Below are 21,659 nucleotides of genomic sequence, written 5' to 3'. Positions count from 1 at the left end.
GCCGTGCAGAAAAATGGGGAGAGGGGGGAAATGCAAGATGCAATCAATTATGCTAAAGAAGAAGAGAAAATACAAACACTTCAAGGAGAACAGGAAATGGATAAAACTCTCTAGGAACTGGTGCAGAGAGTTTATCTGAGAGATAAGTAACATGTAGGTGGCATTCAATCCTAGTCCTGCTCAGTTCAAACAACAAAGATGTTTATTCGGCTTTACGCCCACCATAAAACACAACAAAACAAAACAAATCAAATAAAACAGCAGACTCGTACAAACCACAAATAATATAACACAATTCACAGCTCACAAGGACAATATTAACGATTCAAAAAACCTATCTTAAAGGTTTAAGATTAAGATTAAAAATTTAGGCACTAAACTAAAATCAATATCTGATGTCATTTTAGAAAATTCTTATCACTATCAATAATCAGCTAACATTCCATTCCGTCTCCTGTACGAGAGGACGGCTGTTCGGAATTTAGCAACCTGTAGAGTAATATAAGGGTCCACATCTTGAAGAACCCAGGCAAGCTGTAGGTCAACTGGTTTGTCAGCCATACGCTGGAGTTTAGCATACTAGCATGAGCCGAGCTGTACATAGGGCAGATAAACTGCATAAATGCAGTTTTGGGCAAAGGGGGAAGTGAAACGGGCTCCAAGGGCAAGCAAAAGGCTTGATCATATCTAGGTTTAATAAGCTAAAATGTAGTTGTCTGAACATAGTCTGTAAAGCACTAGATACCATGATGGTACAATCAGGACCAGTAGCAGATTCCAGGGGGCTTTCATCCATTCCAACATCTACAATTGTGCAGATATTGCCACCACTGCAACAACATAACTCATCGCCTCCTCCCTTGGATGCCTTCCATGTGTCGTTTCAGTGCTGGGTGGGCAGCAGAGCCACTTTTAAATGGGTGCCAAGCTTGACTCCCATTTGTGGTGGCTGCTCACCAGTTTAATTTTCCGAAAATACAATGCCCTGGTCTATAGTTCCATGAAATGTTTATAGATCATCTGGAGAGGGCAGTGAGTGATAACACAGGCAGTGAGGAACCTTTCTGAGCTCTCGGCCACTGCCTCACTGGCTCAACTGGTGTCATTAGACCTGGGTGCAATCATATGACTCATGAAACAAACAGGCTTACACTACTGGGTCACTATTGTGCCAGTGTTAATAAAGAACTGTGTTTAGCATTGCTTTCATCTTACTCTGCCAGATGGGGTGGATATTACAAAATATAATTTAAACTTCTGGATAACTGCATGCTACTTAGAAGTGAAAGCTATATTTAGTCATTCGATTTTCTTTCAGCGTCCTTGCTGTAGTAAGTAATGCAATTATGATCCATTTGTCATTTCAATATTACATTGTTTGCATTTGTCATAGACAAATTGGGGTGAGTGACTGTCACAACTGTGTGGGCTTTGCCATGAGATGTTTTGCAGCCAGATAGGTGGGGTAGAAATAATAAATTTATTATTATTATCATCATCATCATCATCATCAATGCATGATATCAAACTACACTCCCTTGGGTTTATGGGATGGGTCTTGCGGCAATAGCACCTTCAGAATATATTTGATCCATCCTTGCAGCATTTCTTAAAGTACACAGACGTAAGTTCTTTTAATGAGTAAAGGGGAAGGCTAAACTGCTGGCCGGAAGTGATTTGCACTTCAGCTATAATGACAGATCTCTAGTGGGGACCAATTAAGCTGGTATTTTGGGAATGAATGCAGTAGGAACAGGTGGAAGATTAACTCATTTCGTTCCTGTTAGACCTACTGATCAACGTTTTATGGCTTAAATTAAATCATTTGTGGAAATTAACCGTGGTAAAGAATACCATATAACCCCCCAAAACGATAAACTTTTAGTAAAAGGTCACAACATGAAATGCAAACATCTGGAGGTCTATGGTGAAATTAAATATTATCCTCACTGCAACTACAGTAATATGTTTAGGCAGCTGGTGGAAGAGATTTAATCTCTTCCCTCCCTCCCCATTGCCTGGAGTATACATGGACTGCAAAAATACTGTATTTTTAAAAAGATTACCTTTATATAACAGTGTTTAAACAGAAATAGAATGAAGACACAAACACGTCTTGTTTTGTATGTACCATGCATACACTGAACCGACATTTTTCAGCAGAAAGGTCATTGTACAAGCAAACAGGTATATTGGGGAAAGAGATGAGCATGTAACTGAGCAGCTACAGTGCAGTGTTGCAAATCATAATGTAATATTGAAATTGCAAAAGCGGATGTACGAGAACAGAGTCTGAAAGCTGTGGAGGCATGCAAGGTGGGCTAATAGGCAGAATGCCCTGCAAGGCAGGGGAGACGTATAACTCACAGAAGGTCTATAAACCTCAGGAAGGTAGAGTGGCTTCAGGATGCAACGGTGCATTAGGGCAATTTTGCATCAGTTTGTTTTGCACACTTATATGAATTTCTGATGGAAAGACACAAGTTAAAAGCTGTACAACTTTCTACATGTTGAAAAGGATGCCAGATGAATCTCATTTCTTCTTTTTTTGAGAGAGTTACAAGCTTGATGGATCAGGGGGATACTGTGGATGTAGTGTATCTTGATTTCAGTAAAGCTTTTGGCAAAGTCCTCCATGATATTCTTGTGGAGAAGCTGGTAAAATGTGGGCTGGGCAAGGTAACTGTTAGGTGGATGTGTAGCTAGTCGACGGAATGAACCCAAAGCACGCTCACTAATGGTTCCTCATCATCCTGGAAAAGGTGACAAGTGGGGTGCTGAAGGGTTCTGTCTTGGGCCTGGTGTGTTTTAACCTCTTTATAAACTTGGATGAAGGAATTGAGGGAATGCTCATTCAATTTGCAGATGACACCAAACTGGGAGGAGTAGCTATTGTTGCAGAAGGCAGAATCGGGATTCAAGATGACCTTAACAGATTGGAGAACTGGACCAAAGCTAACAGAATCAAATTCCATAGGAACAAATGTCAGGTTCTGCACATAGACAGGAATAAACAGCTCTACAAATATAAGATGAGGGACATTTGGCTTGCCAGTAATTCATATGAAAAGGATCTAGGGGAGTTTCAGGGTGCCTGCTCTAAACTGTACCTCACTTAGTTTGTGTGTCAATATACATGAAAAAAATGTCCACACATCTGGTTAATTACACACACACACACACACACACACACACACACACACACGTGTGTATATAATTAAACCAGCATAAAACCAGCATTACTATGATGAGTTTAATTACCTTTCAAATAATCCTACAGCCTGTTTACACTGAAGGGTGCTCAAGATAAACCTTCCTTCTAATGATGCTATTAAAAATAGCCTTCCCTGGATGCTTCAGTTAGCGCTTGCTCCAAGGGTAAGACACAGCTCACTGACAATACATTGCAATATTTCCAGCTATGCTGCTGTGCAAAGGCCTGTCAGATATGTAAGTACGATATATGGAAGAATATAAACTGAAGAGGTATTGGCTGAATTTCAGGTCCTGCTGCCTCAGCAGATGTTTGCCGGTGCTTTCTGGTCAATGGTAGAAGGGAAAGAAATCTCCTTCGAGCATTTGCAAAAGGTCAGTCAGAGGGAGAAACAATCCAAAGAGCACTTTTTCCCTTCCTTTCCTTTTTTTTAAACTAGAAGACTAACGTTGATTCGGCTGAAAGTTTGACATGATTCATGGCTCAAAGAGTCTAGCAAGATAAATAATGTGCTTTAAAAAACTGCAGGAGGTTGCAAGAAGAACCAGAAAGTAACAGAGTGTTCATGCACAAACCACTATTTCATCATACGCAGTAATGAATACAAGCTGAGCATTGCTACACAACCAGTTGAAAATCAGCTCCATATGCCCAAAATGGTGCTCTGTGGTGAGTCATTACAGATCATTACCTCTAAGAGGCAGTCTACGGGTTGAATTAACAGAGCCAGGTGTTTCTGCATGATGATTTTTTGCCTCTTTACTGTGCAATTCTATGCAAGTTTATTCAAAATTAATTCCCACTAAGTTCAGTATGGCAAGCCTGGCCTATCTATGAAGCTTCCTTGCAACTTAGGAAGTTTTCCAGCACTATATCCTGAAATCCTGGCCTACCTGACAGCAAGACAGTATGCCAGGTCCAAAGTTCAAAGTCTGAGGGTTAATCCACACAAGCAAAGTCCAGAAGTCAGGAAACGCAAATCTACGGTCAATCCAAATGACCCTTGATCACTTGGCATGTTTGTGTGTGTGTAACATTTTATATAATATTTATCCTGTGCATCAATTGGTATTGATAACACACAGCTGGTCACTTTGGGCTTGTGTGAAGGGAACCTATAGCATTTATATCAAATTCCTAGAATTTCTTACCATTGGGTAGTGGTCCTCTTTGGAAAGTCTGAAGTGTTTGCCATTGGCAACTTTTTTACAACCTGCCATGGCTCTGCTTGGAGAGCCAGACACAGGCTCTATAGAGTGGGGAGACACTAGATCAAGGGTGTGGAAACTGTCGCCTACAGATGCTGTTGGAGTATGTGCCCCAAAACATGGTCAATGGGCAGGAAAGATGAGAGTTGAAGTTCAACCTCATCATCAGGAGGGTGGCATAAAGATTGCTCATCCCTCAGATAGATCCTAGAACTGAGAAAGATAAGGGTAGAATGAACCCACATGCACCAGTCACTGGGGTGGCCCAGTCCACAGAACAGGGCTGGGCAACCTCAGGCCCAAGGTCCAAATGTGGTCCTTAAAGCCTTACTATCTGACCCCTCTCCACCACTGCCCTACCCTCTATTCCCAAGCCACAACCCTCACAGCCCTTGCTTCACACCTTCCTTGAATATTTTTGCCTGGCTGGAAATGTGTTCGTGATTATGACTCCTGCTTGCCTGAATGGAGAACAGAAGTAGAGGGGTGTGTGTGTGTGTGTGTGTGTGTGTGTGTGTGTGTGTGTAAACTAACCTGCTGTACAAAGGTAAAAAATTACATTCTTTGCTCCACACACTTCTGTCCCTGGCCCCGCCCACCACTGGCATGTGGGGGACAGGGAGAAAGAAGCTTGTCCAAAAACCAAATTACATCCAGTTCTGACTATAGCTGGAGCAAGGTCAGCCTTAGTGTTATCTGGAGTCTTGCAGCTCACGAGCAGCAAACTTGCAATGCCTGCCAGTCAACCCACACCATCTATGAAATCACATATGGCTACCTAGCTGCTCCCGCAAGAACTTTAAACTCCCTCTCCCATTGAATCATAATTAATACCACCCTTCCCCCCCATCATAGTTAAAAGGCTTGGCTGTAATTTTCAAAAGAAAGTCAAATTAGGCGCAGACGTCATTCCTAAATAAAACAAGAATATTTTTTTAAACCATTGAACTCCCATAGAATTATGGGGCGAGGGAGCTACAGCCACCCCTTTTAGTTTTAGGGGAAAGCTTATTATCATGTTTTATTTTTTATTCTTCGATTAATGAAAGCATGATGCATACAGGAACAGTGAACGAGAGTATGAGGGATCTGATTTTTCTGGAATACTAATGTGATATCAGATTTATTAATATTGCAGAGACTTAATTGTGAAGAACCATCTTTCCTTTGAGAAGTTTTAAAATGCCATTAGAATTTTGATTGGACTGATTTGATGAAAGGTCAGAAAGTTATTTTGGCTGCTCTGTGATAAGTACTTTACTGGGGTAAAGGGAAAAAAATCAGAAGTCTCCAGATTTATTATTAGCTGAATGTGACATTTATTAGGGACAGCAGTATAAAAAAAATGCATTAGTTAATCAGAATTGTGATTATCTTTTGCTCATTGCTTGGGTGGCTGTGCTGTGTTGTCCTCCCTTCCCTTTCAACATACTTCCACACCATTACTCCTTGAAACCAGAAGTTCAAAACTAATGCAATTAAGTGGCTTTAAAGAAAGGCAGACCAATCAAGTGTTGCTTTAAGGGACACAAAAAATGGTCACAGGATGAGGTGAGGGGTTGTTTCACCCTACTCTGCTTAATTCTGCCTGAGGGGGTTTCCTTGCAACAAAATATTACGGTAAATACAGTTATAATATTCTCTGTGAAAACAAGAGCCTTTTTTTTTTTTTTTGCTTCTTTCTTAGGAAAATGGAATCTCTCTGAATTTTTGAAGGATTTGCCACAACGGCTATGTTTAACTTCCACTTCAGGCGCTGTGTGTGGGAAATGGCAGCCCATTAAAAAATTATCTCCTTGGCAGCCCTTAAATTGTGGAGCTCCCTCCCCACAGAAGTGCGTCTAGCACTTTCATTGTATAGCTTTTGCCAAATGGGTTTTGTTAAATAAGTATAATAATTTATCTCTTTTGCTGAGTTGATGTTGCTCTGTTCCATTTGCAATGGTCTTACGTGCTGTATCATTTTAACGGTTTTATCTGTATAATTATAATTTATAATTGTATATTTTTTATTTTTTTATTTTATTATTGTAACCTGTCCATGGTGAAGGGCGGGTAATAAATGTTATAGGTTTTTTTTAAAAAAAAAGAAGAAGCAGGAAGCCCCTCTCAAAAATATTTTGCCCCAAAACAATGGTTAAAAAGAATACATGTTTAAAGTTTTCAACAGAATTCTAGCAAAGCAAGGAAGAAGATTCATAGCTTCCAGCTGTTAGCTATACCCAAAAGGGAAACGGTTGCTTCTTCAGCATTCTTTGTTTAACAGCTTTCTCTATAAAAATGTTCCGCATAACTCATTTTCTAAGTAAGCCATAGGGACTCACACATCATCACAGACATCTTGATAAAGGTTGTAAGTATCTCTTGAAACTGAGGTCATCTTGATTGTTAAGTACTACGATGTCTCGATTTCTGGGGATATTCACCCATTTTCTATAAGGTTTTTTATATACAGTATATAAAAAAACAGCAATAAACAACAACAACACCCTTTTCCATCTTCTTCAGTAAGCTTTACATTAAGCACCTGTACAACATTATGCCAGAAGCGTCTTATTGGTTTCTGCAGATAACCAATGTTTGAAGATGCTTCATATGGCGTGTTGGGTAAATGTTCCAACTAGACCCAGGTATGGGGAACCTCTGGTCCTCCAGATGTTGCTGAATGACAACTCCCATTAGCTCCAGGATTGAGGTTGAATCCTGACAAGACAGAAGTACTGTTCTTGGGGACAGGGGGTGGGCTGGTATGGAGGACTCCCTCCATACCAGCCTGAGAGTCATTTTGGACTCACAGCTGTCCATAGAGGCGCAGGTCAGTTCTGTATCCAGGGCAGCTGTCTATCAGCTCCATCTGGTACGCAGGCTGAGACCCTACCTGCCCGTGGACTGTCTTGCCAGAGTGGTGCATGCTCTAGTTATCTCCCGCTTGGACTACTGCAATGCACTCTATGTGGGGCTACCTTTGACGGTGACCCAGAAACTACAACTAATCCAGAATGCGGCAGCTAGACTGGTGACTGGGAGCGGCAGCCGAGACCACATAACACCGGTCTTGAAAGACCTACATTGGCTCCCACTACGTTTCCGAGCACAATTCAAAGTGTTGGTGCTGACCTTTAAAGCAATTAACGGCCTCAGTCCAGTATACCTGAAGGAGCGTCTCCACCCCCATCATTCTGCTCGGACACTGAGGTCCTGTGCCGAGGGCCTTCTGGCGGTTCCTTCACTGCGATTTTCTAACAAATCAATAGTCATTATTCTGTACAATAAGTTACCACTCTATGTACATCCAATTTATTGTCTAGTTTTTAAATAATTCTATTCCCAGTGCTTAAATTATCTAAGCAGTCAGTTGAGAGACTTGTTTTGCAGACTCAGTTGCAGCCTGAAATTTCATATTGAATTGCCTCAATGCTCAGAGTTTTTGAATGTAATCCTGTAAGATTACTGCGGGGAAACACAATTCTACTAGCAAGTCATAGAAGCCTGAATCAAAATCATCCTAACATCCTTATATTCTAAACTGCTCCTTAAAAAATAAAATAAAAATTAGAAATGTTAATTAAGGAGATACTTTCCGGGCTGTCATTTTGCATATTCCAGCAAAGTTTTGTGTGAATAAATTATGTCTACTGTTCTAGGGTGAATAATATCACACTCCCAGTTTAATAGTCAATGCAAGTCCCCATAGAAAATAATTCATTTTCTCATTTCCATAATAAAAGTAACGATATTCCCATACCGCGGTGCATTCAATTCAGAAAGTTATCCACATTTATTCATCATTTAACATATAAGGTTAGTTTGAAGGAAAAGTATTATATTGAGAAGTTGGAGTCAAATCCTTATCTGGCATTCTTCACTGCAGCTTTGTACACAGTCCTGGCCCTAAAGAAATTTGTATCAACAAAGCAAAATAGCAATAAGGAAAAGCATGGAGAGCACGTGTTGCCGGTGGGGTCTAGCAAGACACCCCTCTGTTGCGGGGCGGGTTAGTTTGGATGGCCACGGATGTGACTGGGCTCCTCCGAGTTGTTGAGGAGATTTTGATGTTGCCAATTTTGATTGACAGCCTAGATCAGGCATCCCCAAACTTCGGCCCTCCAGATGTTTTGGACTACAATTCCCATCTTCCCCAACCACTGGTCCTGTTAGCGAGGGATCATGGGAGTTGTAGGCCAAAACATCTGGAGGGCCGCAGTTTGGGGATGCCTGGCCTAGATACTATACATTCCCTGTGTGCAGCGTTGAGCTTCCTCTTTTCGCTGTGTGCATCGGATCAAATAATTTTAGGGCTTGTTGCTTTTGAGCTTGCTATGCCTGTCATGGGGTCATCTGCTTTTGGGGCAGGGGCCTAGTAGGAATTTTGTCCATTTGGCTGATTGGCTGGTGCCATATGGTTTTTGCCTACTGCGTAGCAAATCATCACAACTTGTAAGGTTGCGGTTGGGAATGGTTTAAAAAATTGGTGGAGGGGTATGGATTGACTGTGCCTGCCCCTCCAATGCTGCTGCTGCTGCTGCTGCAGGAGTATTCCGTTAAAGGAATCCAGGGGCTCACCATGCTCTTGTCTGAACCCCTGTCAAGGGGCTAGGGCCGTGCAAGAGCCCCTGAGAGCATTTGGGGAGAGGTGAGGGCCTGGCACACAGCTCTGTTCTCTCCCCCAAAATGTTTTCCCTACAGACTTCGCAGGCTTGCGGATGTCGGTTCTGTCCCTGGGCGGGGACAGATAATCACAACCAATGCCTAAGCAACCACTCACATTTGTATTTTAATAAAGTTGTGGCCAAAATTATGCCAAACATCTTAAACAAAAATTCTGGGTGAAGTGTGAATTTATTTGAGGGTGTCTTGGGGACCTCGACACACAAACTTTTTTTACGTGGTTTAAACATCATGTGCCTTATGCAGTATTCAAATATACTGGTACATTAAGCGCCAAGAATCCCACCTAGAATACTGACAAGACAGAAGTGCTGTTTGTGGGGGACAGGAGGCAGGCAGATGTGGGGGACTCCTTGGTCCTGAATGAGGTAACTGTGCCCCTGAAGGACCAGGTGTGCAGCCTGGGAGTCATTTTGGACTCATAGCTGTCCATGGAGGTGCAGGTCAATTCTGTGTCCAGGGCAGCTATCTATCAGCTCCATCTGGTACGCAGGCTGAGACCCTATCTGCCTGCAGACTGTCTCACCAGAGTGGTGCATGCTCTAGTTATCTCCCGCTTGGACTACTGCAATGCGCTCTACGTGGGGCTACCTTTGAAGGTGACCCAGAAACTACAACTAATCCAAAATGCAGCAGCTAGACTGGTGACTGGGAGCGGCCGCCGAGACCACATAACACCGGTCTTGAAAGACCTGCATTGGCTCCTAGTATGTTTCTGAGCACAATTCAAAGTGTTGGTGCTGACCTTTAAAGCCCTAAACGGCCTCGGCCCAGTATACCTGAAGGAGAGTCTCCACCCCCATCGTTCTGCCCGGACACTGAGGTCCAGTGTCGAGGGCCTTCTGGGGGTTCCCTCGTTGCGAGTAGTCAAGTTTCAGAGAACCAGGCAGAGGGCCTTCTCGGTGGTGGCACCCGCCCTGTGGAACGCCCTCCCATCAGATGTCAGAGAGAAAAACAGCTACCAGATTTTTAGAAAACATCTGAAGGCAGACCTGTTTAGAGAGGCTTTTAATCTTTAATTGATTATTTTATTCTTCTGTTGGAAGCCGCCCAGAGTGGCTGGGGAAACCCAGCCAGGTGGGTGGGGTATAATTATAAATTATTATTATTATTATTATTATTAATCTTCGGATCCACGGGAAGCACATGCTAAGACCCAAAGAACTACTTTCGGTGGGATTTTAATGTCTTCGTTTCTAAAACTTTAAACAGCAGAAACCTCACGGGACCAACATAAACTACATCTGAAAGCAGTTTCTCAAAAACCATCTTGTGCCTGGGCACAGGGAGGCTGCTCTCTTAAGAAAAACAAGTCGAATGTCCCTGCAGCATACATAGTCAAATGGGTCCAGGCTAAAAACAACAAAACTCACACAGCCATCTTATATTCAGTGTAATAATGCTGCTTATGTAACTAGTCAAGATATGACATTATAAACTTTTAATTCACCATTTATTCAATACTGGCAACCAGTGCCGGATTGACGTATAAGCTAAACAAGCTATAGCTTAGGGCCCCACTCTCTTGGCGGTGCCCAAAAAATTTAAAGGAAAAAAAACTGGATTCACATTTCCAGAATATAAGATAAAAAACAAATAAAATAAAACCTACATACAGCAACAGTGTTTTGTGTTGTGTAGGCTCCTATGATGTAAGTAATGGGCCCTGCCTGCTAGCCTGCTCCCTAAAATATCACTGGTTTGCTCATTTCTATATATAGGGTCATAACTTTCATATGCCTGTTGTCTTTGTCCATTGAGTTTTCTTGGCAGGGATACTGGAGTGGCTTGCCAGTTCCTTCTCCAGGTGGATCACGTTTAGTCAAAACTCTCCACTATGACCTGTCCATCTTGGGTGGCCCTGCATGGCATAGCTCATAGCTTCTCTGAGTTATTCAAGCCCCTTCGCCACGACAAGGCATTGATCCATTGATCAAGACAGGAGTGCCTGGCGTGCTATGGTCCATGGGGTCACGAAGAGTCGGACACAACTAAACGACTAAACAACAATATATAGGGTGCCTACATTCTGCATGTGCAAATGGCTTTAGATACCTATTAGGTCTATAAATTACCATATAGCATATATTCAACACACACACACACACACACACACACAAAAAAAAAACCAGCGGCAATTTCTTGTTGACAAAGGACAGCTGGACATATAAAGGGCCCCATTACCTTCAGGAGCTTAGGGCCTCATCAAACCTAAATCTGGTCCTGCTAGCAACCTTCAGGAAGAGTGAGGTGAGGTAGCTCTCTTGGGAAGCAAATGCTAAGGGGCTCCGGTGAGGTGCCAAGAGGACTGAGCTGTAAGTGCCACATGACCTCCCTCCACTGTCCAAGGCAGTATGCCTCTCAATACAAGTTGCTGTGGGTTACAAGTGGGGCAAGCGCTATTGCACATAGCTCCTGCCTTTGGGGATTCCTACAGGAATCTGGTTGGCCACTGCAAAGACAGGATGCTGGGAAGATCCAGCAGGTTCTTCTTATTACATTCTTATTTAAGAGGCAGCTTGATAGAGCTGTATAAAATGATGCAGGATATGCAGGAAGTGGGAAGAAAGAAGTTTTTCTCCCTCTCTCTCATTATACTGGAACTAAAAGCTATGTTGGAAAATTCAGGACAGACAGGGAAGTATGTACTTTTTCATACAAGCTGCATACTAAAATGTTAGCGGGTGGTATTCAGCTACATTTTATTTAAAATAAATAAAACGTAGCAGTACTCAGCAGCAGTACTCAGAGTTAAAACTTAGTTGAATACCACGCTATACTAGGAGAAATTTGCACTGAAATGCGTAATTTCCATGAGGACTTGGGTTTTTAAAAATTTGCAAACAGACGTGGAAATGTGGGGGACCGAACTCAAGAGGGGAAAGAGAAAAACTGAGATTTGTCCTCTTTACTATCAGTTAATTTTTCTTCAGAACTCAAGAAACTTCATTCAAGCATTGATCCCAAAGAAGGATGGGAAAAAAATGCTTTTCTTCTTCTGCCAATGGTTAACCAAAGCAACTCAGTTTTTTAAACAATCTTGTCTATATATATATATATATATATATATATATATATATATATATATATTCCCTACCTTGTTTTAGTGGCCCATAAATAATATTTATTCCATCAATTTCTACCATCCATAATTTAGCTTAACAAAGTAACCCTAGGATTTGGGGACTGCAGTGATGTATGCTATTAATTTTATTTTAATTACCTTCATGATTAGATAGCTAATGATTTATAATTAGATTGTGGGAGATATGAACTGAATCAGAGTTTGTGGCACTTCTCTGATGAATTCATTAAAATTGATATATTGAGTAGTATTCTCTGAGGCTTGATGCGGCAGGGTTTATTTGAGCAAAGTTCTCACTAAAGACAATGGGAGGTCCTTCCTCCTCCAGATAAGCAGTCCTAGTAAGGAGAATTGCTAGCGCTAAATTATACTAACTGATCTCTGCTGTAGGGATGGGAAGTGGCAGCCGTTTAACAAATAGGATCCTAAAATATGCTTGGCTACAAAGCACAGTTGGATTTCTGAACCGTCTATACCAGTGGTCCTCAACCCCCGGGCCACCCAAGGAACATTTAAATACAATTAAATTAAAATTATTAAATCAAAACAATCTAAATAAAATATAAACAGTCAACATCCTCCCCTTAGTGGGCCGCGGTAAAATTATCAAATGTTGACTGGTCCGCGGCGATAAAAAGGTTGGGGAGCACTGGTCTATACTGTATGCTTAACTGTCCGACCATTTTGGGAGAGCTAGCGTAATAAATTTAAGAACAAACAACAAGACTAGGAAGGAGGTTGAAAGCGGATTCACAGAGCCAGATTTTAAACCACTGTGCAGATTAATTGTATGTATGGGCTTGTCCACTGGGGATATTAACAGCTGCCCACAGTTATAGTTGCCAGGGATGTGCATTAGATTCGGACAAATCCCGTAGAAAAGCAGGGAGCACTGGAAGGATTTCGGGATTGTCAAAGGTGAAGCGGTATGATATGGGAACTATTTTCCTGAAAAAGGTTATTGAATAAAGAATTGATTGCAGCATATAGCTGTGTGTTTAGTCTCTGGCATTCTGCTCTATAAGAGCCACTATAAGAGCCAGTGTGGTGTAGTGGTTAAGAGCGGTGGACTCGTAATCTGGGGAACCGGGTTCGCGTCTCCGCTCCTCCACATGCAGCTGCTGGGTGACCTTGGGCTAGTCACACTTCTCTGAAGTCTCTCAGCCCCACCCACCTCACAGAGTGTTTGTTGTGGGGGGGGGGGGGAAGGGAAAGGAGAATGTTAGCTGCTTTGAGACTCCTTAGGGTAGTGATAAAGCGGGATATCAAAACCAAACTCCTCCTTCTCCTCCTATTTTAAATAGTTAATGGGGCTGATCTCATCCAGCAGTTAATTGGTTTAAGGCAGAATTGTGCATTGCAGAGGTTGCCTGATGCTGAATTAGAACACCGATCCATCTAGCTCAGTGTTGACTGGCAGTGACTCCCCAAAGTTTTAGGCTAGTGCCGCTCTCAGTCCTATTTGGAGATGCTTAGAATTGAAGCTGGGACCTTCTGCATGCAAAATGTATGTCTCTGAACACCAGTTGCTGGAAATCAGAGGCAGGGTGTGTGCCATTGTGCTTAGGGTCTGCTTGTGGGCTCCCCATGGACATGTGTGGCTGGCCATGGTGAGAATGGCATAATAGACTAGATGGGCCTTTTGCATGATTCATCCCACCAGAATCTACCGCCTGAAGCAGCTACTTCATCCTAGTAATAGTAGAGCTGGCCCTGCCATCATGGAAGGCAAGATGCTGTTTCAACTTGCAAAATTACTGGTGCCAATGCTGAGGATGTTTGTATTCTCCCTCTCAAGGGCGAAAGGGAGGGTGAAAGGATCAATTTCTGAAAGAACAGTCTATGGAAATCTGTGCATCGCACCATCACTCTATATATTGAGGTGCACTTTATGTGACCACCGAGTTATTTCCCATCTGACAGAAAGCTAGTTTCAGCAAGCAGTAGCCTTTTTTATTGAAGAAATATTCTCTATCCATGGAGATAGAGTGTGCAAGCTGCAGAATCACTTGACAACTTTGCAGAACACTGTAACATTCCTGTCTCAGCAATTTACACCTATTTAAATAATCACAGATTTGCCTAGCTAGAGAGGAGAAATGTTATACTTCGGGAAAATTCTGAGCGTGTTTTGTTCTGGCAGAAGGAACTCTACATTCACTAAAATGTGTCATAATTAAGATATCCTGTTACCTATTCCCAGGGGGGAAATTATTGTTAAACCCTACCTTTTCTATTTCAGTGCAGGAATGAGCATTGGCTTCAGACCCATAAGCTCCCCCAATTGAAAAGCTGACAAACCAACAATCTGTTGGGCAGGCAGGTGCTTGTGGATGCTCACAGTAGCACTAGGTAAAGGTAAAGGAACCCCTGACCATTAGGGTCCAGTCATGACCAACTCTGGCATTGTGGCGCTCATCTTGCCTTATTGGCCGAGGGAGCCGGCGTACAGCTTCCAGGTCATGTGGCCAGCATGACAAAGCCGCTTCTGGCGAACTAGAGCAGCACATGGAAACGCCGTTTACCTTCCCACTGGAGCGGTACCTATTTATCTACTTGCACTTTGATGTGCTTTCAAACTGCTAGGTGGGCAGGAGCTGGGACCGAGCAACAGGAACTCACCCTGTCGCAGGGATTCGAACCGCCAACCTTCTGATCAGCAAGCCCTAGGCTCTGTGGTTTAACCCACAGCGCCACCCGTGTCCCATCACAGTAGCACTACATATATGCATTTCTGTATCCAGGATCCTTCCCTACTACCTAATATGGAATCAATTGAAAACTTTATGTAAATTGCACGGAGCCAGCTATTCTGGTTTTAAGAGCTTGATCTTTTCCATTTGTATTCCTTTCTCATCCTTATCCCAAGGGCTTTGAGCGGCTCACACATTTTACAATTTCCATTTGGGGGAAAAAGGAAAAGAATACAAAGCAGAGAAGCTGCCAGTTGGGATGGATCTCTTGCTATCATGGAAGGACAGACTCTCTAACAACCACTGGTCATCTGGTTAGTGGGTGACATTTAGTAACACCCATTTTAGTAACACCCATTAGCTTTTTAATTAATATTCAGCATTGATGACAAATAACACAAATGGGTCAAAAACAAATTGCGCCTTTTTAGAAACATTTTTAATAAACATTTTGAAATAAAAGGTCAAACTTGGGGACAATTTTTGGTAGGCAGGCATCTAATAAAATTAGGGGTTTTAATTCCCGGGGGGCGGGCTGCAAGCAAGAGAAAATGAGTTATTTCTGTCTGCACTATATAAAGCCAAATGCTTCTGTCAGATTCTTGTAATCTTCTCTCTCCCTTACCATAATGCATCCTCTCCAACCGTAATAAGGTGGGGAGAGCACATGCTTGGCATGCAGAAGGTCTCAGGTTCAGCTGCTAGTCCTTCCGGGTAGGAAGGATCAGGTGAAAGGTGATGGGAAAGACTTTTGCCTAAAATACTGGAGAGCCCCTGATAGATAACTGCAAAGTTGTTGAGCTTTATTTTTAGGATTTTACCGGAGGGCATATACTGCCACAGGGGCCAGATTAAATTGACCGACAGGCTGGATTAGGCCCCCGAAACGGACTTTGGACATGCCTGGCCTAGATGGACAAACAGAATGGTAACCTGGAATAAGGCAGTTTTCTACTGAAAAGGGGTAATGGCCCCATCAGGGAAGGAAACATGTGACATGACAGAATGAAAATCAAGTCTATGAAATGAAGCAGAGCCAATCTTCCAGGTTTGGAGCAGAGAAGTTCTCCAGCTAACAAACAAGAGTTATACTTGCTGAATTTTTGGTCACGTGTACAAAAACATAGATGAATGAAGTTTTCCAACTCCACTCATAAGGATCTTTCTTTATCCTTGTTGTCTTTTTGTGAATTGTTTTGTCTTCCCAACAAAGCCCTGTTAAAAATAAAAGGAAGGGGGCGGGGAGAAGAAAACCAATCTGCCCTTTTGAGTTTCATCATGCCGTATATTCCGGCGTATAAGACGACCCCCCAACTTTTCCAGTTAAAATATAGAGTTTGGGATATACACGCCGTATAAGAAATACAACCCGGCGTATAAGACGACCCCCGAATTTTGAGAAGATTGTCCTGGGTTAAAAAGTAGTCTTATACGCAGGAATATACAGTATTTATGACCCAAGCTACGATCTGCACCTGAATTACTTCTTCAAATTATGTTGCTTAATGATGGTCAACTGCCTGGCCAATACACAAGAATACAATCGGCATCCAACAAGTGATTATATGCATGTATGGCTGAGAGCCGTGTCAGATTGAAGAAGATGAAAGGGACAACAAGAGATTCTTATTGCAAGGGATTGGTGAAGGAAATACGAAAGGAGAAAAGACCAACAGAGCTGTGGGGGCTTCAAGAAAAAGAAAAAGTGGACTTGGATTCCTGGGCAAGGGAAGGCAAAGTGACTTCTGGAAGAGTGGGTGGTGGCAACAAATCTATTCTGTCCAGGAGTGACAGACACCATAAATACACCTCTGTATACAGTCAGAGATTTGTTGAGTATTTTCTTCAGAGCATTCTTACTAAAGGCAAACCACTGTTCGGTTTAAATTGGGGTTTACCTCTGGCTATCTGACCTGCTGTACCCCCAAAAAATCAAGTAAATGCAAACATACAAAGTTGCCTTATTCTGTGTCAGAGCATAAACTTCTCAAGCTCAGCATTGTCTACAATGACTGGCAGCAGTCTCCAAAGTTTCAGACCACTGCCTTTCCCTGTACTGCCTGGGATAATCTGCAAGCAAAGCAGATACTCTACCACTGGGCTACAGTCAGGGCCGTCTTTACTCGGGGGTGCAAGGGGTGCAGGGCACCCGGGCGCCGAATTCTGGGGGGGGGGTGCCAGGCGCCTGCCACTAAAACTGCCTAAGCTCTTAACTATCTACCTGTTATGAAATAATAAATATTTTTGATCAAGCTGACATTCCAAGCCGGCCGCCTCTGCCGCCTCCACCCTGGCTGCTTTCTCCTCCCCAGAGTCCCACCCTCCATGGAGAGGCATTTCCTGCTGTCAGCGCAGCTGCTGTGTCCCTCTTCTCCTTCTTCCTCCTGGGGAGCTTTTAAAAGCGCCTGGATGTGAAGCTGTGCACCTTTGTGGAGCTCAGGCGCCCGGTTCTTGAGGGGTGGTGGCAGCGAGACTCAGGAGAGCAGGCTGCTGCTGCCACCATGGCCTCACCTGCAACCGCGGAGAAGTATATCTTGGGTGCAGACATGGGCAGCACTAAATTTGGGGGTGCTGGGCGGATCTTTGCACCCCGGCGGTGCATATGCTAAAGACAGCCTTGGCTACAGTCTTTCCTATTGAAGCTGCTGCCTCAAGGGATCAACTGCAGGAGTAGCAGTAGGCATGGCCAGTCACTCATGTGCACGGCCTTCCCTGTAACACGAAGCTGGGAACCAAGGAGGGCAATCTATTTTTTGCTCAATGCACTGTAGACTACTTATCTCAGGTCGCACTTGTTATTCAGTAGCCACAGATCATGTCGAATCCGTAGGCCGACGTTGATAGCATTTCATTTAGCCTCGCACTTATTCCGATAACTGCACCGTATACTAAAGGGTTAAACATTACAGGCTTTATCCACAATTGGGCTCGGCTATACGAGCTGAGGAAATGGCTTTTCTGAGTGAAACTGAAATGATATTGCACGCCACTCACATATATTCAGAGCTGCTATAAGATCCAAATTCCCCGAAAATTATATTTCTCCGGCACCTCAGTCACGGTTGAAGCAGCATACCAAGTATCAGCTCAATAATGGAGGAACTCTTCTCTGGCTGCAGTTGCTATGTGCTCCTGACTTCTGAATGGTAAGACATTCCAGGGGCAACAGGTCCTGATTTCACTAGAGACTTTTATGGCATGCTTGCACTATTTGATTTACTCAAAGGTGAGCAGAGGTGGAAGACAGCAGCAGGGCACTTCTATCAGCAGATCCTCCACCCCACATCAGATTTCCAGAGGGGGGACACTGCATCTTTCCCAATATGCTTCTCAAGATGCTCTGTGTATTTCCCCAGCACTGTCTCCTTCCTCCCACCTTCTTCACCGATACAAGCAAAAACACAATAATATTAACAATAATAATGCAAAATCATAGCGGCACACTTAAAAAACATTTTAAGAGCCTGGGATCCCTTCCCGCACCAGCCTCCCTCTTATCAAGGTACATCACAATAATACAATACTTTCCACAGTTCTGTTTCCCACTTACTGATTGCATTCCCCTGGAACATCTCCATCAGTCACTGGCTTAAGAAAGAGAACACTATGGGAGGCTATGGTATATTTTTAGCTGCATCGCAACTGAGCAGCTGGAAGTAAGGAGGAGATTTTGCTCCATGGGAACACCAACATGTTAAGTTTGGGAAACTCTAGTCCTGATTTCACAGAGGCTTCCTAAGCCAAACATGCTCCAGAGGAGCTATTAGCATCTACAGACATTTATTGTTCCTGCACATTCCTTATATTTCGGGTCCTAATTCACTTGTGAACATATTCTTCTCTCTCTCTCTCTCTCTCTCTCTCTCTCTCTCTCTCTCTCTCTCTCTCTCTCTCTCAGCTGACAGGAGGCAAGTGCTCCCAAATGAGGCATTAATTTGTATGTACCCAAACAGACAGTATAGTCAGTGGAAATAAAATGAATCATTGCAGTGCAGAACCACAGAAGAAGATTTTGGCGGCTGCTCTTGTTTTGTTTTGCTTTACCTTATCAAGTTTTTGAAAAGAACGGGGGGAACGGACGACAACCCTCATCCTTCCTAAGCCGAGCATCTGTTGTTGTTGTTGCTGCTGAGATCGCAATAAAATAGGCTATCGGGACTTCCTTTTCTAACCATTCTCCACCCACCCATAAAGCAACAGCTATAGGCTAAACAGGGTTCATATTGCAGATATTTTCCTCAAAGCCCCGCAAATGTTGCGGAGGACCGGAAGAGGAAGAGGGGGAGCAAGCAATGGACGGCAATCGCAAAGGAGCAATAATCATCATGCCCTCAAGAGTTGCTGCTTCATGCCTTCGTTGGTCAAATTCTTAGGGGTGTGTGTTTGTGTGTGTGTGTGCCTGTCCACTGGCCAACTGCAGAACAAGCAATTTGTACTTATACTTGTTACAGACCAGCAGTCGCTAGCAAGCAGGTAAGGCAACAGCAGGCTGAGCTAAGTGTGACTGAACCTGCATCCCAGAGACCCAGTGAGTTTGATGAAACACCCTCACCATGCCTACAACAAGCAGTGGATCAAAGAGGTGAAGTGAGTTGCACAACTGATTTGCATGTCTCCTCTAAGCACAGTGGGATCAGTCAAAAATGTCAACAAAACCAAACATTTAACTTGTGGGGCTCTTTGATTCCGGAAGGAAAGCAGGAAGGGGGGGGGGAGAGAAGTCCTTTCTGACCCCCAATAAGCAGCACGGCTTGCTTAGGCATCAGTTTGGAATTCCTCCTATAGCAGCAGTTATAAATTAAACCCACCTTGCTATAAATTCACCCTGCAGAATGAGAGGCCACAGACAAAATACACTGTAAAAACCTCTGAAATACAATAAATCAATTTTTACAAGGGTGCAGCCACATCAGAAAACTAATTTTAATGTGGAATATCCAAGTCAGGCCAGACAACACAGCTTGCCAATGAATAACATGCTCTCCAGTTTATCCAATTTATTTACCGGCAACTACATTGTGTATCATCCTTGAGAAACACATCAGCTGTGGTCTGAATTATGTATGTCTAAGTCCTTTGGGTACTTGATGTGACAGTGTCATGCTGTGGCACATAAATGAAAACCCCTGGACTTTACCTTAAGGCCCTATTTTTTAGGTAAGCCTTGGGATGAAAACTGCAGGGCTGGTGGAACACCAAGAAACATTTTCCAAGTCTTTCTGTTCCAATATGTGAGCACAGCTGGAAATTCACCAGCACCTGTGGCCATCAGTCACATTCTGTTCCTTGTTAACATCTGCACCACAGAAGGCTGGAGGCCAATGAGCTGAACCTTTATAAGGAATAGATAGCCTGACTTTTAAATAGGGGTGTCTTGACCACGTACTTTTGAACACCCCTCCTTGAATATTTGTGAGCAGGATTGGGGTAAGCCATTATCTGGCAGGAAAAGGTGTTCCAGAAAATTGGTTAAGTGCCCACTGTTTTTGTCTTCCCCTGTGCCTGGGTTAAGTTTCTTTTTCTTGGAGGGAGCAGAAGACACTTCTGAATGGTCCTTGAGGCTTGGTAAGCATTTGCTTGGAAGACATGCAAAGCATTGACTCATTTAGGTGTGAACAGGAGGACAGTTGCCCATCGCAACTTCAAAGCACCCTAGAAGGTAGGTATGCAAAAAGTAAATTTAAAAACTATAGTAATAATATGCTGTCCGTTCCTTTCACATAAACCAAGAGAGAACTTAGAGACAAATGCATTTTCGTGGAAAAGTTGGCATTGATATTTCTTGCCATGAATGCCTTAGGATTTGGAATGAATAATATGCACTTCCCTCTTTCTTTCCCCAAACTAAACTGGTTTGAGATGGATGCACCAACGAAGGCTTCATTCAAATACAACACTAAACTACATTATTTAAAAAGCCTTGAACTCTCTTCCCTCTCCCATGTTCCAGTTCTCTTGATCCTGCTGCTAAATTACACTGAAAGAAAACAGGCTATTAACTGGGTAACATGAAGTCCATAGCAGCTGCATGACAGTCAGAAACACTCTTCATTTTTTAACCCGAATCCTATTAAATTAACAGTTATTGAAATTTCTGCAAAATGTTCCACAAAGCGGTAGTTAAGGGAATATAATAGTGCTGAATGGATTTCCATAGAAACCGACTCTTTTACCTTATGCCTAGTGGAAACCCTACGTCAGTTTTATTGAACTCTAGTAAAGATCAAAGCAGAGAAGCTGTGGCAGGCGGCTGCTTTTGAAGGGCTTGCAGGGTTAGGGTTCCACACTAGGCTTTCTTTCATGGCAAGGTCACTCCAAATTAAATGCTCAGCACAGAGATGCATTTTCCAAAGAAAAGGAGTGGTTTCCAAAGGCCACCATGCTGCGGTTGCCATGCACAGTTGCTTTGCAAGGAATCTGAAATAATACACAACTAAGGGTGTGATAAAAAATAATCTCTTATTTCTTCTCATGGCTGACTTTTCTAAACAACAGGCTGTCACATCCTGTGCAACAACTGAACAGAAAACAGTGTTGTAATCCTGTGCTTCTCAAAAGTTAAGAAAGCCAATAAAGAATAATAACAACAATTTTATTATTTATACACCACCCATCTGGTGGGGTTTCCCCAGCCACTCTGGGCGGCTTACGGTACATATAAAAACGTCAAACATTTAAAACTTCCCAATACAGGGCTGCCTTCAGATGTCTTCTAAACGTTGTGTAGCAATTACCACATCAACACCAATTACCACATCAGCAGCGGGCACAATCAGTATCACCACAATGTT

General features: G+C 42.9%; 1 protein-coding gene across 2 annotated transcripts in view; it reads right to left on the bottom strand.

Annotated features, from left to right (window-relative positions):
• CALCR (calcitonin receptor) overlaps positions 1-21,659 on the bottom strand; it is a 140,014-nt gene that overhangs the window by 94,417 nt on the left and 23,938 nt on the right. Inside the window, exon 1 of one of the 2 annotated variants that reach the window (XM_060280765.1) lies at positions 17,863-18,903. The exons of the other annotated variant lie outside the window; for it this stretch is intronic. The gene's annotated coding sequence lies outside the window, so the exon portion shown is untranslated. Of the gene's footprint in view, positions 1-17,862; positions 18,904-21,659 lie in introns of those variants that run through there. 2 annotated transcript variants of the gene reach the window in all.

This window comes from Zootoca vivipara, chromosome 12 (genome assembly GCF_963506605.1).
Source record: "Zootoca vivipara chromosome 12, rZooViv1.1, whole genome shotgun sequence".
Taxonomy (NCBI): Eukaryota; Metazoa; Chordata; class Lepidosauria; order Squamata; family Lacertidae; genus Zootoca; species Zootoca vivipara.
The sequence above is the reverse complement of the archived record's forward strand: the minus strand, read 5'-3'. Positions and strand labels throughout refer to the sequence as shown.